The sequence below is a fragment of the Varroa jacobsoni genome, unplaced genomic scaffold, assembly GCF_002532875.2.
Source record: "Varroa jacobsoni isolate VJ856 unplaced genomic scaffold, vjacob_1.0 scaffold_9, whole genome shotgun sequence".
Taxonomy (NCBI): domain Eukaryota; kingdom Metazoa; phylum Arthropoda; class Arachnida; order Mesostigmata; family Varroidae; genus Varroa; species Varroa jacobsoni.
In genome coordinates, this window is record NW_019212911.1 from 149,410 (window position 1) to 164,040 (window position 14,631).

Here is a 14,631-nt window from a genome sequence, read left to right on the forward strand (position 1 = left end):
ACGCTGTTGCTCACGAGCGCTTGGATACTGGCTATTTCTCCTGGTTCTGCTTTGCAAAACTGTGTGAAAACTTCAGGGTCAAAATTTCGCCTAAATAGAATAAGGGATACATATTGGCGAATAGGATCACTGTGTCTTCATTGTATTTAGAGGAACAATGATGAATACAGAAATATGCTCCAGCTGCAATAGGTAACAATTTAGAGAGAACTTATTGTACCAGGGAAGGCAAACCTGTTTCTCAATAGCTCGCATGTACACATTGCGACACATGTTGTCGTATGATATAGCTGAGATGAAAGTAAATATTTTGAGGTTGTGAGACAGTCAACTGCTGGAAACAATGGGCAGGGATAGACCAGCATGTTTTATCGACGCCCGACGTTAGAGTGGTAGAGTCTCAGGACGATGAAATGGCTAAAATAAAAACATCAACGAGAAGTACTACCATGATGGTAGATCTATACATATAAATGTATAATCTCAGGGTGCTTATAGCAGCTATATATTGTCAAGTGGGGCACGTTTTGGTAAGTCACTGGGCAGCAGAGAATTTCACATACGGCTACTATTTTTTCTGGCGGTAACTTGTAGCAATAGTTGTAGTATACAGAGGCTATGACCTCTTCAAGTAGACGGTCTCACTTAATAGGATGCTCAAAATTACTCGCGACTATAAAGAAACTCTCAAAATAAGTAACTATGCGTACCTCTGACATTTTTCTAATCAGATAGATTAGGATCAAGAAGAACTTGAGCCGGTATAAAGGCTCTAATGACACAATCAATGAAACACCCCAGACCGAAAGCCGTAGAAGTAGCAAGCTCAAGCCATGGCTCATAAACAACAGCCAACACGTTACCCTGTTGTGAAGATGACGTCGCACGTAGACTACTGCTCGGTTATGGCCTGCGCAAATAGCAGAACAATATAAGCGATCAGAACGATGGGAAGATTTTAAAGTAGAAGAGAACGCCTGCTACTACACGCGCAACTTCATTCGGTTGAACCTTTTCTTCGCTGAGGTCGTGGGAATTCGCGCAGCGTCAACGCTGATACCGGTTGGCCGTTTCAATAGAAACAGTTTTAACGTTTTCCTTCGCCTCGCGCGGGTTGTTGGATTTAAGACAAAGCGCCAGTTGTCGACAACGACGAAATGATTTAAACGACCACTCCATGCGTTCGTGGGCTGTCACTCTCACAAGGCTACGTGCGGTAGGCACGACGATGAATCCGGAGCATTCCGTCTGCTGCTTATGACACATCTGATTATGTCAGAATACAGGACGTTCATGAGTAAGGGCTGCTCAAGTATTTCGCATGGCACCGCCCCATTTTCCGAAAATTTTCGGAAAAATATTATGCAATCAAGAGAATGAAGAACATACTGTAAATTAAATGCAAAATGTAAAAATATTTATCTATAAATAGTAAAATGTTGCCTAAATGAACTTACGAAGCAATACGTGTAAGCTGTTCGTGTTTATAGGTGCTATATGCTCCTTTAAGTCGCTAGACTTGGGAAGACACAGATGAATGTTTGATTCATTAAGATAACATTAATCTAGTTGACGCAAAGGCCTCAGATTGAGCAGCATATTGCTGAGATGAAATAAAAATTAGCTCAGAGATGTTTATTCAATAATGGCTGGCTTTCGTCCATCTAACCGCCATAGACACGCTTACATCTACCTATTTACTGAAATATAAGTATAGGTTTCATAGGGTAATAAATCGGACTCGATTAATTTAGCTAACCTAGTTAAAGTTTGGATTCAAGTTTTATTCGATGTCCTGTTCTCTTTTTGCCGCATCATGGAAGAAAGAATTACCCGGAGATGGTTCGACTAAAGGAGAGATGCTAACAGCGGTGCTAACGATCAAAGCGATGCCAGTTGGGGTAACTCTGTTCGTAGATTCGTCGTCATGGCCCTCGCCCTTTGTATTAAATGTTTTCGTGAGGTCTGTCGGCTAACCACCCTTTCTGTCGTATTGAGCTGTTGCGACGCGTTCCGTTGCGATCGACGCACGAGTTCAGCTCTTCGAATAAATACGTGTGTGTGAGCAATACATTCTGTGTATCCGGATATATATATTGGGCTGGTGGCGTCCAATCCCAGCTAACGGGTAAGCAAGCCACATCGCGTTCAGCTTTACCGCTTCAACACCGATTGAAAATGTGTCTATATCAGCGAACGCACGGTAAAAAACCTACAAACTGTTGCCTGCTTGAGCTTGACCATCAGGTACTTACTACATGCTTGGTCAATAGGTAAACGATGTCCGCCCACAATTGTCTGGTGGGTAATAAATAAAAATAAAACAGCCTTGATGTCTCCTATCTGCGACTCGGTCTCTCGCTTGCCTGGTATCGGCGGCATTGCTTTTCTGGTACGGCTGCTCATGCTGGTTATGACCTTTGGGGGTCACTGCCGTATAAGGTACTGTCTTGAGTCCAGCCTGCCGTTGTCAGATATCAGGCAACAGAATCCGCACCATGGCAACAGCCGCCCGTGATGTGTTGCCTTACCAAGAAGTGTCATAACGACGGCGCTTCTTGACTAGCCAAGAAGTATTCTACAATCCAGGCAAGCACATAGGGCCTATCAGCCTGCAGTAGCGCAAAACCAGCGCACAATGTTTATCCGGCGTCTTCAAGCCAGCTGTATTATCTCTTATTGATCATCTAATAGTATTTGTTACTCAGTTGTTATTCGATTGGGTACGAGACAGTAATACGATGGTCTTAATGGTTGTGGTGTTCTTTCTTTGAGTTTGCTTTGTACAATTTCAACTCGCTTACGTGAAGACTACCATGGAAAAGCCCCATGCAAGCTTGTCCCTGCTGCCCTTTGCAGATTTCAGGCCAGCCAACCAGCCTTCATGGAGGCGTAATATCTAAAATTATCGTTACTGTTGTTGTCGTCGTCGTCGTCGTCTTAGCGATTCCATAAAGCATCATGAGCGTTTTTCAACTTGCAAGTTGACCACTAGCCAACGAAAATGATGCCCATCTAAAAAAAGAACCTAAAGAGTCTAGGTATTGGGATGACTATGCTTCCATCAGGCGAGACTTTGCATGCCCGTCACGTTGTGAATAAGGCGGACTATATTATGTTTGAAGGGCGAAGGCCACTAAATAGAGCTCTGAAGAAGAAGCAAAAAGCTCTCAGGACGACGGACTCAACGTCAAAGAAAAGGAGACTGCGCACCGAGACAAAGAGCCTCATTCATCGTCCAGCACATTGGAAACGAATGTTTATCCCGAAAAAATAACATTTCACAGCGCCGTAAGTAAACGAGTGGATAAGAAGTCAGTGAGCGAATTCTAGCGCGATTCGTTCTGTAGTAAAGGCCACTGGATGCAGTGCACGCGACCCGGTCCTTAATAAATGGGTATACAATCAAAACTAGCCGATAGGAAACGACGCTCAACGTCTGCTTTCAGGAAACAGAGCTCCTACTCTGCCTTTAATTTTTTGCCGCTTTTCAAAGAGGCCATTTTTCGCAATCAGTATGGGAAAACGAGCAGAACATGCGTATCGTGCTTCGGACCGTATTTTTTAGCCAGCGCACTTTACCATGTTGTTTTTGGTGGTACATCAATGTACTCGAGCGATTTTCATTAGCATACGAACTTATGCATAGCTAATTAGCATACTGGTTGCAGTGGGTCTAGCGGGTCAACTGCAAAAATAAAGTTTTTTTTTTCTACTTATCAGCCTCGCATACAGAACCCCAATCGATTTGGACGGAGTTCTATTTGAGGCGAGATCTTGAAATAGCGAGTTAAGCCGTAACTCACTCTTTATTATACTCGTAAGAGAAGCGGATAAAACAATCACTATATATGTAAGCAATCATTAAACTAATCATATTATAACAATAGTAGCAATAACCCTGTATCTTAATTTTGTCCCCATTTGTATCACATAAAGAATTTAAAGGGGCTATGTTGAATTATCTTCAATCACATGGGGTCTGCTAAGGCGCACATCGCGGTAGACGGTCGGCAGATGATTTGAATGAAAATTTTTTCTCTCGCGCGGGGCCTACCGCGGCTACAGGTCGAGTCTTCGAAGGAGTCTAGCTTTTTATGAAGATCATTGGAAAATAAATCAAATTGAAAGCTCGATATATCCGCAGAAAATTCTGACCCCCGACCTAAATATTTTGTCAGCAAATCACTCGCACTCGAACGAAGAGTAACGTGCTACTAAAACATTAGAAGGGAATACAATGTACTTAAGTTAATTAGTGCTCGGCTTGCAGTAAGCAAAAACAGAACAAATCAATTATGCTCAGTACAGTCAATAGGTTTCCTTTTTGTATTTTCCAATTTTGTAGTCAAATCAACCCGCTGCGGGCTCCAAAAACAATTATAGTACTTTTGGTGAAATGGTTTAATTTATATTGTATTACCTATACAACGCTGTATTTTTCTGTGAAATTCCCGCTTGGTACGATGTCAGTTTATTTAGATATCTAAAGGCTTGTACGGCACATTGAATGCTTCGTGTCACTCCATTTTTTCATTTAAAAGGTGCTCCCAAATCCCTATCTAGATGCAATACTGCATGCAACCTTGGCGCTGAACTGGGAAACGAGCTACTTTCCGGATCATCTGCCACCAAACTTGCCCTCTGGTGTAACAGCTTGCCTCACAAGTAGAATGCACTTTCAAATACGAAGGCATCCTTTTTTCCTTTGCCTCGTTTAAGCTTAGACGATCTCCCCACGCCTATAGTCACCAGTTTTACCAGTACTCGGTCTGAGCGAAATCCAGGTTGAGCTAAGGCGATAACTGGCCTAGTTCGGTTGAAGATGGCTATAGTTCGCCCCACCTCACCGATACGCTATTTAAATATTCTAGCTCCCCACTTTGTAGCTCAGTTCTAAATGGCTGTGCAGCTTCATGGAATGGGCTCAGGCAGCCTGTTCTATGCTTTCGTAGCATTATATTTCGGACAAGGAGAACTTGGATAAAACGTCGCAGTAAACTCAGCGTTCGAATTCCATGCACCTCTGGTTTCTACAGGCGACAGACCATTAGCAGTAGGATATAGCGAGGGCTAGGGGGACATTGTAAGCCATATGTTACACCTGTCAGGAGCAAGAGAGGAAACAAATCAAGTCCTCTGGGGATGTGCTGGACCACCCAGTTAGGCTAGCAGATCAGTTACTTTCGTAAAGCATCGGGATAAGGGGGGATGGGCTAATATAGTGCAAAAGGCACATACACGTACACACACTTGTATATATATACACTAGCAGCTGAACTAAAACGTACAGTCCCACCGTGTAGTAACAGCAGCGTCCGCAAAGTCAACAAAGATCCAATTGAAGTATTTTTATTTCTTGCGAGGAGTTCGCCTACTCCGCGAGGTTCTTCAAGTCTTCGAGCTAATTTCAACTATCTGGCTCTGATATTAACAGATGCCGAAACAAAACCGGATTGTAAAAACGGGAAGAAATTTGATTAGACAAAAAACCCTTTTGTAAACGGAATAAAATTATTGTGCAGACAAAGGAGACTGCAGGGTAGCAAAGAAAATAGCCAGCCTTAGAATTGTCCAGCGACGGTTAGAAGGTATGACAAACGATCACAGATATAGTCGTTGGTAAGCTCTGCAGCTGTTCTTGCTGCAAGACGTTCGTGATGACGCCCATACGCTTTTTAAGGTCAAGTCGTAGAGGCTCAAGTGCATTCGTATTATAAAATAAATCGGTAATAATTATTAACATTCTCTATATTTCTTTTTCCTCTACCCCTAATCCCAATCAAAAATTGAAATACTGTTTTATTTAACATGTACGACCCCGTATTCACTTATTAACATTTTAATCACGTTTATGTCGTACTACAAAATACGGGTACAGTTCTTTGATGCATCGGTAAACGTTCTGGTGAACAAGTGGCAATCTGCCCACCACTTCTATACCCTCTCGCCTTTTGACGCTATAATTTAATCTAACGCCATATAAGCAGAAATGCCACGCTGACCCGCTCTACGCGTCAGAAGATCGCAGAGGTCAATGCGAGAGCACTTTTGTGCGCATCACGGATCGGTACCTAATTAACAGTTTATCATCAGTAACTACCGCGCTATGGTTTTCATAGTCACTCAAGAGCGGCACTGTCCTTACACGCATTCACATAACAAACACATGTTGAAGACGGTATTCAACCACGCCATCTATATGCATATATAGCTCTCGGGTAGATGCGTTCAGGATGAATCAGTGTCCATACACGTGGCCTTCGATACTTAGCAGATATATTCTCTGGCTGTAATTGTTGCAGTCGTCTTAATAACATGTGCAGCTTGGACGCGACTGCTGTTGTGGCTGGCGTCCAACGTCAGAGTTAGTGCTCGAGCGCCCCGTTCCGCCAGTCGCTGGAATACAGCAGGCGCCAGCCCTCGAAAGCAGAAGACAGTGGCCGTCCGACGACGAGCTCCCCAGCTCGCTTCCCAGACATATTGACAAGCCGAAATCGACTTGAACTCAGCTCGACTAAACACCAGCCTATACAAGCAGCAGCAGCAGCAGCAAAAGTACGAAGATCTATCTCTGGTATTGCCATTCCAAACTGCTTTTGTTGCAGAGAACTGCAGCCGCCATCGCAGCGGCAGCGGTGGGCCGGCCTAAATCGGCCGACGGACTGGCGCCTGCGATTACGGCCGATTACGGACAACGCCATTCGCTTCCACTGTGATCACAATAAGAGCTATGAGCGTGTTAATGTCGGTGGTACCGATGCTGCTACAGATGATATTGGTAACGCAAATGATGAATGTTGTTGGTGATGCTTGTCGTCATAATATAGTACGTTGTGCGGCTCGCAGCAGTGTTATTCCTAGCACTGCTGGACCAGGCAGCACTACATGGACTACTATGTGGGTCAGTTAGCGACTGCGCCTAGCAACGTATGGCCTATGCTACTGGGGCCCGCAACAACGTAACGAGGGTGGCAGTTATAGAACAACGCGGGGATCTTACGTGTCAAGCAACGTGAGATGACGGCAGCCATGAAAACGCTGCAATACCAGCAGCAACATTAACATCAAAAGCCACCCAACGATGACATCTCAATAACAACACCAGCAGGTCAACAAACACAACGGTGGGAGACGTTGTGTTTCCACAGAAACGGGAGCAAAGCGAAGAGGGAATCACCTACCAGGGACGAGGCAGAGAGAGAAGGAACGAAAGTGACGAGGTCCCAGGAACAAAGGTCGGCCCACAAAGGAAGCTAGAGAATAACGTTGACTTCATCGACCTTTCGAGAATTCATCGCAGGCCATTCGGTACTACTGAGACCCATGGCGACAATGACAATCAATATGCGCAAAGCGTTGTATTTAGAACAAACGATCATATATTACTGATGAGGTCTGGAAGGAGAAACCGGTTATAAGCGGGCGACGGCCATTTGAAAGAACCTCACCACTTCATGCATGTATTGTTGCTCGATAGCAACGTCTTTGCTTAATTTGACTTTCTTTTTTCGTTTGACTGTTGAACTCCAGGGATGATTACAATGGACTTATCTCAATCGCCGACATGGTGTCCTCTTATTTATTAAAAAACCCCTCATGAGCAGCGCGGCTATTACAATAAACTACCATACGCAGCTGCCACCGAGATGGAGGCGAAAGGGAGAGAAATTTGCTATATTGGACGTCTACGTAACAATCGTCTACGAAGAGTGCAAAGAGAAACGATGGGTGTATGGGTTGTTACTGTGATGTGTCCCACACGTTACTCCCGCGCGGCGGCGGCGGCTGTGACGTCTGTTGCAAGCCCAAAGCATTATAGCACTAGTGTTGTCTTCATTTTACTTGTAGCTAGTATCATCTACCGTCCATCTACATGGCTTGTCTGCAAAAGGCGATCTCAAGCGACGCAAATCACCGAATCTGTCTGGTACAGATAGAGCACTTCCGACGACTTTGTTGTGACTGCGCATGCACGTTATATATATACATGTGTATGTTTATAGCCATTAGATGCAGAAACGAGCACTTGTGGGCAGCGAAGAAATACGTACAGTCATTGTTATCGCTGTTATTTCAACCGAATCAAGTGCCGCCAGCACAAAGCGACGCGAAAACTACCGGAGCTTGTACGCTTTAGGTCTCTCCGGGGATTCGATGTACTCGCTAGTACTACAGGCTTATTGTTTTGCTGCTGTGGTCGCGGCAGCAGCTCATGCTGATATCGCTTGAAGCGCAGTGCTGTGATACCTCTAGAAATGTAGTGGGGTCGATGATCACCGATGGGTCACCGTGCTGGGCGCATAGCTACGGCCCCGTGAGCTTTGCGGATCAGCTCTACTGACATTTTTATTATATTAAGTGCTGTTAATAACGAGAAACTGGAACAAATGCCGGTAGCAACTGACTCGGTCGAGAGAAGGGGTAGTGTAGAAACCCTTACGTATGTATCCCGTTGTATGAGTATGCCGTCACGGAATATGGAACATTGTTCATTATTCGGCTATTGTTGTTGTCCATGTTGGCTGCATGCTACATTTCACCACTGGATTGTATACATTATGTCTTTGCAGATGTATCGCAGCTATCTAAAATCTTCGAAACAGCCTTTTTTGCATTGATGTTGATCTATATCGAACGCACCACCTATAGGGCTCGAATAGAATAAGCCTCAAGGACTCAGTACATATCCTGTTTGGCTGCCCACGGCGTCCACTTGTGCATCACTGTTATTATCTTACTTGTATCCTCAGTGGACCTTCAGCGACGAACGGTGCCCTGCCGCTAACTTCAATGGATTCAACAGTATAACATACGCTGACGATATCAGGTCGGCTGTCACAGTACTGTGAAACGGCACCATAAAAAATGCGCAAAATGACGATTACGGAATACTGCCTGATAGTCCACGAAGATCACGAGTTGTGCATACATATAGCTGCGACGTCATTACGTTCCGATTTGTCTTTGTTTCTAGCTCTTCATTCAGTATCTCCTACTTTTGGTGCCTTGTTACCTCGTTAATCAGAATTAACATTTTCGATATTTTGCTACGATTGTTGATAAGATCAACTGGGATACGGTACGCTTTCAACCTTTTCCTTTGCTTCTGCAAGATTCGTATCGTATCATGAGTCACGAGATGTAATCAAGCACAACTACTAGTAGCAACAATGTGACGTTTTCGCCTACTGACATGACGGTTGTTCCGACGCTGTTTGTTCAAGCAGGATACAAACTTCAATTAACTTCTAATTTGGCTGAAGCTGAATTTGTGTAGCCGCTTGAGGCTACTTCGAGCACAACATACTGTGTGTACTTAGCCCTGAGAATTTAAAAAGCACAAAAATAACATGTCAAATTGCTGCTTCTGCTATGGCCGCTACACTCAACAAATGTTCTCTGAGTGTCATTGTTCTCTTCCAGAAGATCAACAAAAAAACCTTAGTAGACTATATTTTTGGTCAGTATCGTCAAATCAATATGACTAGCGTACATCCTAATCTTGGTTTTCTAACGGGGTTTGCTGCTATTACTGCTCTTTAACCCAGTGCAGCTTGCTTTCCCTTACCGATTCGACGAAAATTCGACCAAACTAAGCGTTGCCATCATAGATCTTAAACGTTGGTGGTCGCGCATGGATCGCGGGACCATATCGAGCAACGTTTACCACTGAAACCCTTGAGTCTGCGCGCGCGCGCGGACCACTGACAGTACCGGGTCCGGCGGGGGTACTGAATAATAATCGTCATGTGTGCACTTTTATTATATACAAGCACGTGCTACTGCTGACGCTGCTTGTTGTTGTTCAAAAGTCACCTCTACTACTGCATGGTCTTTCTTCAATTGAGAAAATCTACGATACATATTTATCCACTTGGTTCTGAGATCGAATCTGTCGAAACGAAAAATGCTGCTCATCGAAAGAACACTCAAATTAAGCGAGAACGAAAATGTGTGAAATTCGATTTTATATACTACCGTATAATTGTTATGAATAGGTATATTGCTTGACGGTCTCTCCTAGACCAGGTAGCATAGCGTCGGTGGTATGTTTTATACAAATCTAAAAAAACAGCTAACACAGTGATAAGCGGTATATATTACTTTCCTCAATGTAATCATTTCGGGGGTGTGCGTTTTTATCCTCATGTAACTGAGACAAAACCGTACGAACAGCTAGGCAAGTGATAAAGCCGTAGAATAGAACAAGGTCAAAGGTCCCCGCGATGTATCGCATACGTTTCAACAAACAATCCATGTAGTATTTCTATTATCATAATTGCATTTTGCTCGTTGACCTGATTGTGGCTGTCTTCCTTGCACAAGCAGAAATACGCCAGTCATGCCTCTGTCCGAATCAACCTCAAGGGATGGGCGACTATAGCTCGCCGTCAATCGCCACATACATATCGCAGTGTATTTATGTAGTATAGAATATATCGATGTGCTGTTATCGTTTTTCGTACTTGACGCTAACACACACACACACACACGGCTTAGGTCTCGTTGGGTGTTTCCCACTTAACTTGTGATCCGTGGAAGGATCGCAGTATCGGCACAGTCTGGTGCTCCACTGCCATGCGTTTCCCAGCGATATGCCTGATCGGGCACGTGAGACAGTCTCATCAGAGACAAGTGAACCAGCTTTGCGGATTCAGGTGGCAGGAATCTTGGGCGACGACTTGGCCTGGGCTGCCCAATTAGTACCACTCGTTTGGTATCTCGTCGCACTGTCATTATTAGTAGCACTAACCTAGTCGTTCAACAGACGCAACACCGATCTGTCCCAAATATTTAGGGTGCGACTGCAACGGTACAATTGTGTCAGACGTTAGTCAATACTATGACGAATGTCTAACTGTCTTCACTTCAGTCTGAAGGTGATTTTTCTATTGCAGGCTCTACGATCTTCTCATGCTAGCCATACCTGCAGTTGAATCGCGATAGAACACCACACGGTCCCTTGTATGTGCACGCGAATACAGACTAATTTCAGGTAATATCGTGTGATTTTTCAATGTAACATGCTTCAAGACCAATCTTCTGCATTTTCTATGTTTTAGATGCAATTATATGATTTCAGGAAAATGGAGGCTACATAAACAAAAGCAGCAGCGGCGAAAAACTTTAGTATATAATAGGGAAAGACAACTCTAGTTTTAAGATTTCGTATAGGATCGGTATCTTTCGATACGGTACCTGAGTCACTCGAAATAAGCAAATTGACCGAATCATCTAGAAACCAGTGTCACACCTGCTGCGTTCAAAGATAGACTTTTGTGCTTGTTTCGACTTTCTTGTATCTACCGTTGCCGCTTTAGCTACTTTGCGGCATCGTCAACGATATCTTTCCAGGCAGTCATCGCGTCAGACGGATTCCCCTAACAACACAAGGATCTTCTTAAGCTGAAGCAGGCTGTGCTATAACAACGGATGAAGCAGAACAGACGCTGTCCCTTTATTCCTCGGCTTTACTTTGCTTTGGCCAGTACGTGTTCAGATTGATTTCGCCAGATCATGCCAGTTGCTGCCCCGTTCTACTGTTGCAGTTTGCTATATCGTTCGTATTGTTCGCCTTAGGCCAGGTCTTTTGAGGCTTCGCATCCCTTCATCCTCAATTCGGCGTCATTATCCATTAGTTCCGAGCGGTAACAGCCTCTAAGCATTATGGACGAAGCAGCTTGAGGAAAACGACCGACAGGAAGAGGCGGCGAGAAAAAAAGCAACACGTATTCTCTTATCCCATCTCTTTGTTTATGTTCATGGCTCTTTCCTCAATTCCTATATTGTCCATTCTTCAGAAAAGAAAGACGAGTACGCGCGTCTGAGGGCGTCTAGTGAACGACATTCAATGGAGCCTGGATGATTTCGAACACAAGCAGACACGGGGCGAGGCAAGGGGTAAGGGGCAAACAGGCTGCGTCTATAGCGCCTATGTTAATGTTGCGACTTTTACAGCTGCATCGACAACTTGCCCATTGCCATCGAATACAGGGCGTATATTGTCCACCAATTGCTCACTGTTAACTGGCTGTTTACTATTCCCGGTTGGTTCGCAAGCTTCTTTTCTCACTAAGATTGTCATCTCCCCCCTGGCCCCCCTCGTTTCACCTGCTTCACGTTCATATCTACTGTTATAGGCGCTACTGTTTCTATAGAAACGCATTTCTACGTCTGCGTGTGTGTGTATGTGCATGTGCCCGCGCACCAGGTGGCGCGGCACCAACAGCAGTAAGTGCCTTTGCAGGTGTCATTGCGGCTCTGATTGCGACTTTATGATGAGAATAATGACGACAATGATGGCGTTGTTGGCACTGATGATAACATCAATGGAGACGTGAATGCTGACATGCTGCCGGGTTGGCTTTGCAGCGTGCTTCACTACTTGACCGTAAAATGCGGAAGACAGTAACTCGGTGATGAGGCATTGTGAAGTACGCAGACGAATGACTGTTGTCGCACTCGTTCAGGCAGAAAAAGGACCAGCGAGAGAAAAAAAATAGTTATGTCGTTCACAGTAGTCTATTGCATTGGTCACCATCACTGGCTCGGCTGATGTAATTTTACTGGCCGCTGCAGCCGCTACCGGTGCTGCAAAATGAACGTAGAAGGAGACAAAAAATCTGTGAACATAATCGGCAGAAAATCAGTGGCCGGCTTCAACTTCAGGTAGCAACGTCGACGCAGGGAAGGGGTATACGGGAGATAGTTGTGTCTGTTGTTACCTAACATTTTCGGGATGCACTAACTAACGAGTGATTCTGACCTATGATTGATCGTTTACGAAACAAGAAGCCCAATGTCAATTCTAATTACCTTCTTGGCGTATGTGTTAGCATACATTCATAACGCGATAGCATCATATATATGTATAAAGTGGTAAGTATAATCCTATCGGACAATATCTATTCGAATTTTTACGTAAGGCTGAGCTAGAGTGCGTCCCATTGCGAATAGCAGAAGCAGCAGCAACTGACGCCGTTCCTGTTGTCGAAATCGCTATCAATCTAAAGGCATACATGCGAAGACAACGGTTTACGGCTCTTTTGAATCTTCATCGTTGCTTCGTACCCCTCTGCCCGTTCAGTCTTTTCGTGTTGTCGGAACTAAAGCCATACTAGAACGATGTGCTAGCTGCGAATCATCTGTACAACCATATTAATGGCGTCTGATACGCGGACACATGTAGTTCAAGGCGGGCGTTAATACCTTGAAGCGTTGCTTCGTTTCTGTAAAGGTCCGATGTTACGTCGTACATGTGGCACGTATTTTTTTATGGCTGAAACGACACCACCGAAAACGACAACAATAGAGCGGGATCGAGCCACTGGTAGCTCGTTTCTATCGTAGTTTCATAGCTATCTGGCCTAGGCTGTAACTTGGACCAGTATAGCACTAACGAAATGAAAAGAGAAGATCAGAATACGTTGTTTATAGTGCAATATTATGTTGCCCGGTGCAAATCGGCAGTACACACGTGGCATAAGAGTTCTAAAACATTCTAACGATCTACGAGAACAATAGTAACGCCGCTACTTTTACATCAAATTTATTAATGCGAGATATATAATGCTAGACAGAAACAGCTACCCGCCTATGTACGTACCCACTGGGTGGTGGGTGAGGCAGCAAATTTTTCGATTAACACAATCACGAATAACAGCCAACACATAGGCAAATACCGGTCGAAGTAGCGCCTGTAAAAACAACAGTTTGGCCTAATTAAGACGGTCCAACGTGATCCCTCCCTGAACCGGCAACGTTCTCCAGAAGTTTTTTTTTGTCGTCCGGTCGTGCTCGGTCGGAACTTCATTACCTTCATTGGTATTGTCGCTGCGCTTCACAGTCAGCGTGACGTCGCCGTCACTTCAAATGGATATTTCAGGTATACTTATGGTCTACACCCAGGATAGACGAAAAAAAGATTCACAAGGAAAAAAAATCACGATCGCCAGAATCCGCACATCAGTCACTATGTGATTTTTGCCAATAAACCAATCTGTAGAGTCCGCCAGTATTCGTACGGTCACCGCTTCAAACAGGACACTGTCTCGTGCTCAATAGGACCCGAACCGTTCGACATTCGGATGCGGTTGACGTTCATTTCCTTAATCTCTGTCTCTCCCTCTCTATGTTCACTTGTTTGGAGGATCATTGCGAAACTGTTACATACATAAATTTCGACAGTCAATACAGTACGACGATGTCGGCAGCCGGATCGTCTCCGGACGTCGGCGGTGACTCAAAACGACGACATATCGAAGCAAAATGGAGCAGTGTATGGCAGTCCTTCCTTGATATACTTCACGTCGAGCGTCAGGGCTCCGGATGGTCGGGTGAAGTCTACAGTTAGCACGTAAGCTGGTCTTTCAAGGCGAGCTATATATACCTGTGTGTATATATTATGTGTGTGTGTGTGTGTATGTGTGTGTTTGTTGGGGTGTATGTGTGTTTGTTGGTGTGTATGGGTGTGTGTTTGTGTGTGTGTTTGGGAGTGTGTTTGTGTGTGCGTGCGTGTGGGTGTGTGTTTGTGTGTGTGTGCGTGTGGGTGTGTGTTTGTGTGTGTGTGTGTGTGTGCGTGTGGGTGTGTGTTTGTGTGTGTTTGTGTGTGTGTGTGTGTGTGTGTGT

At 44.6% G+C, this 14,631-nt stretch overlaps 1 long non-coding RNA gene across 10 annotated transcripts in view; it reads left to right on the plus strand.

Annotated features, from left to right (window-relative positions):
- Window positions 1-14,631, plus strand: part of LOC111264711 (uncharacterized) — a 127,305-nt gene that overhangs the window by 40,351 nt on the left and 72,323 nt on the right. For 5 of the 10 annotated variants that reach the window (XR_015312823.1, XR_015312813.1, XR_015312797.1 and 2 more), the window contains exons 3-4: window positions 10,902-10,999; window positions 11,359-11,491. This is a non-coding gene — a long non-coding RNA (uncharacterized LOC111264711). Of the gene's footprint in view, window positions 1-10,901; window positions 11,000-11,324; window positions 11,492-14,631 lie in introns of all 10 variants that reach the window. The other 5 variants (XR_015312865.1, XR_015312846.1, XR_015312862.1 and 2 more) reach the window with 3 other exon arrangements.